This window comes from Oncorhynchus kisutch, unplaced genomic scaffold (assembly GCF_002021735.2).
Source record: "Oncorhynchus kisutch isolate 150728-3 unplaced genomic scaffold, Okis_V2 scaffold1194, whole genome shotgun sequence".
NCBI lineage: Eukaryota > Metazoa > Chordata > Actinopteri > Salmoniformes > Salmonidae > Oncorhynchus > Oncorhynchus kisutch.
Window position 1 is genome coordinate 55,529 of NW_022263139.1, and position 3,520 is coordinate 59,048.

Sequence of the window (3,520 nt, forward strand, 5' to 3'; positions counted from 1 at the left end):
CAAAATTAACACCACCCATAATGTTTCCACCCCAGTGATGAGCATGAGATATGGGCCGAAAACTCATCCCAGGAATGGAAGATGACACTGTACTCCTAATTACATTTTCAAGCTCATCACTGCGGTGGAAACATTATGGGTGGTGTGCATAACGACCTGAAAGGTTCAGATGGATTTCCTGCTGAATCTCAGGTCAATACATTTCCGGCTGCATGAGGGATAATGAAAATGATTTAAAACATATTTTATTTGTATATGAATGTTTAAATGAATTCAATGAATGAATCAAATAAATAAATAAAATTCATTTCTGATTTCCACACCACTGTGAAATAATTATAAGTGTCTTTGGGGTAGTCTATTTTAACATTCTATCATAAATAGCACATGTAGAATTTACTTTTTTTTCAAATCTACAGTGGTGACAATTAAAGTGACAGGGTTGACCTAACAGAGTTAATGATTTAATTTCAAATAAGCCATAGCTCCCCCTGTGACAGGGGAAATGGAGGGATGTTGTGTGTAACAGGGGAAATGGAGGATTGTTGTGTGTAACAGGGGAAATGGAGGGATGTTGTGTGTAACAGGGGAAATGGAGGATTGTTGTGTGTAACAGGGGAAATGGAGGGTTGTTGTGTGTAACAGGGGAAATGGAGGGTTGTTGTGTGTAACAGGGGAAATGGAGGATTGTTGTGTGTAACAGGGGAAATGGAGGGTTGTTGTGTGTAACAGGGGAAATGGAGGGTTGTTGTGTGTAACAGGGGAAATGGAGGGTTGTTGTGTGTAACAGGGGAAATGGAGGATTGTTGTGTGTAACAGGGGAAATGGAGGGTTGTTGTGTGTAACAGGGGAAATGGAGGGTTGTTGTGTGTAACAGGGGAAATGGAGGATTGTTGTGTGTGACAGGGGAAATGGAGGGTTGTTGTGTGTAACAGGGGAAATGGAGGGATGTTGTGTGTAACAGGGGAAATGGAGGGATGTTGTGTGTGACAGGGGAAATGGAGGGTTGTTGTGTGTAACAGGGGAAATGGAGGATTGTTGTGTGTAACAGGGGAAATGGAGGGTTGTTGTGTGTAACAGGGGAAATGGAGGATTGTTGTGTGTAACAGGGGAAATGGAGGGTTGTTGTGTGTAACAGGGGAAATGGAGGGTTGTTGTGTGTAACAGGGGAAATGGAGGGTTGTTGTGTGTAACAGGGGAAATGGAGGATTGTTGTGTGTAACAGGGGAAATGGAGGGTTGTTGTGTGTAACAGGGGAAATGGAGGGTTGTTGTGTGTAACAGGGGAAATGGAGGATTGTTGTGTGTGACAGGGGAAATGGAGGGTTGTTGTGTGTAACAGGGGAAATGGAGGGATGTTGTGTGTAACAGGGGAAATGGAGGGATGTTGTGTGTGACAGGGGAAATGGAGGGTTGTTGTGTGTAACAGGGGAAATGGAGGATTGTTGTGTGTAACAGGGGAAATGGAGGGTTGTTGTGTGTAACAGGGGAAATGGAGGATTGTTGTGTGTGACAGGGGAAATGGAGGGTTGTTGTGTGTAACAGGGGAAATGGAGGATTGTTGTGTGTGACAGGGGAAATGGAGGGTTGTTGTGTGTAACAGGGGAAATGGAGGGTTGTTGTGTGTAACAGGGGAAATGGAGGGTTGTTGTATGTGACAGGGGAAATGGAGGATTGTTGTGTGTAACATGGGAAATGGAGGGTTGTTGTGTGTAACAGGGGAAATTGAGGGTTGTTTTGTGTAACAGGGGAAATGGAGGGTTGTTGTGTGAGACAGGGTAAATGGAGGATTGTTGTGTGTAACAGGGGAAATGGAGGGTTGTTGTGTGTAACAGGGGAAATGGAGGATTGTTGTGTGTAACAGGGGAAATGGAGGGTTGTTGTGTGTAACAGGGGAAATGGAGGATTGTTGTGTGTGACAGGGGAAATGGAGGGTTGTTGTGTGTAACAGGGGAAATGGAGGATTGTTGTGTGTGACAGGGGAAATGGAGGGTTGTTGTGTGTAACAGGGGAAATGGAGGGTTGTTGTGTGTAACAGGGGAAATGGAGGGTTGTTGTATGTGACAGGGGAAATGGAGGATTGTTGTGTGTAACATGGGAAATGGAGGGTTGTTGTGTGTAACAGGGGAAATTGAGGGTTGTTTTGTGTAACAGGGGAAATGGAGGGTTGTTGTGTGAGACAGGGTAAATGGAGCGTTATTGTGTGAGACAGGGTAAATGGAGCGTTATTGTGTGAGACAGGGTAAATGGAGGGTTATTGTTTGAGACAGGTGAAATGGAATGTTGTTGTGTGTGACAGTTGAAATGGAATGTTTTTGTTCGTGACAGAGCAAACTGAGGGTTGTTGGGTGTGACACACACACTTTGGCACCTTGCCAAGATAGTATAGGAGGAAACATGAGAATAAAACCCGGAGGGGAACATATCAGAGAAACTGACTCGATACCGGTACCCCCGTATATAGCCTCGTTATTGTTATTTTATTATGTGACTTTTTATACTTTTTTGCTTTAGTTTATTTGGTAAATATTTTCTTAACTCTTCTTGAACTGCACTGTTGGTTAAGGGCTTGTAAGTAGGCATTTCACGGTAAGGTCTACACTTGTATTCAGCTCACGTGACAAATAAAGTTGGATTTGATTTGATTGAATCTCTAGACCACTGTCATTACCTTCCTTTTTACTCTCTATGGCCTGAATTCTGATTGGATGAGAGAACAGGTGATGAATGAATTCATTAATATCGATCAGCCCTGTTCACAAACATGGAAATACAGCTAAAATACAGTACATGTACATGATATGAATACCAGTTCCCATGTTCCTTTAGTGCCCCTTAGTGGTGAGACGATGTATCTACACCCTGGGCTTTTTATTTCTTTCTTTCTCTCTTTTGTTCTTCTGAGTGAAGAAAAATAAATAATATAATATTCCTATTTCTATTTTTACCGATACACTTTCTACAGCTTGTCATTACAATGAAAAATTAAGTATGTTATAATAGACACATTTGGTGGTTTAGACCTCATGTAGTCCTTACAGATTTAGACCTCATGTAGTCCTTACAGATTTAGACCTCATATAGTCCTTACAGATTTAGACCTCATGTAGTCCTTACAGATTTAGACCTCATGTGGTCCTTACAAACTTAGACCTCATGTAGTCCTTACAAACTTAGACCTTGTGCTGCTCCTACGGAGTCAGGATGGCCGAGCGGTGTAAGGTGCCTCATCAATGTTGAATTCTCTGCTCGAGTGGTGGTGTCAAATCCAACTACTGATAATATTTTGCTAAATCGATCAATGTAATTTAGTGAACGTCATATTGCATTTGATAGCATGATAGTAAATGAATTTAACACTTTTATTGTAGTATAAATTAAACATTTTATCATAGTCTAAATGAAAAGTTATTCAAATAGTTTAATTAGCCAACAGTTAATACTACTGTAGTCTAGATGGAGGACACGCATATCATTAGCACAGTATTTGCGTGGCTGAGTGGTTAAGGTGATGGACTCGA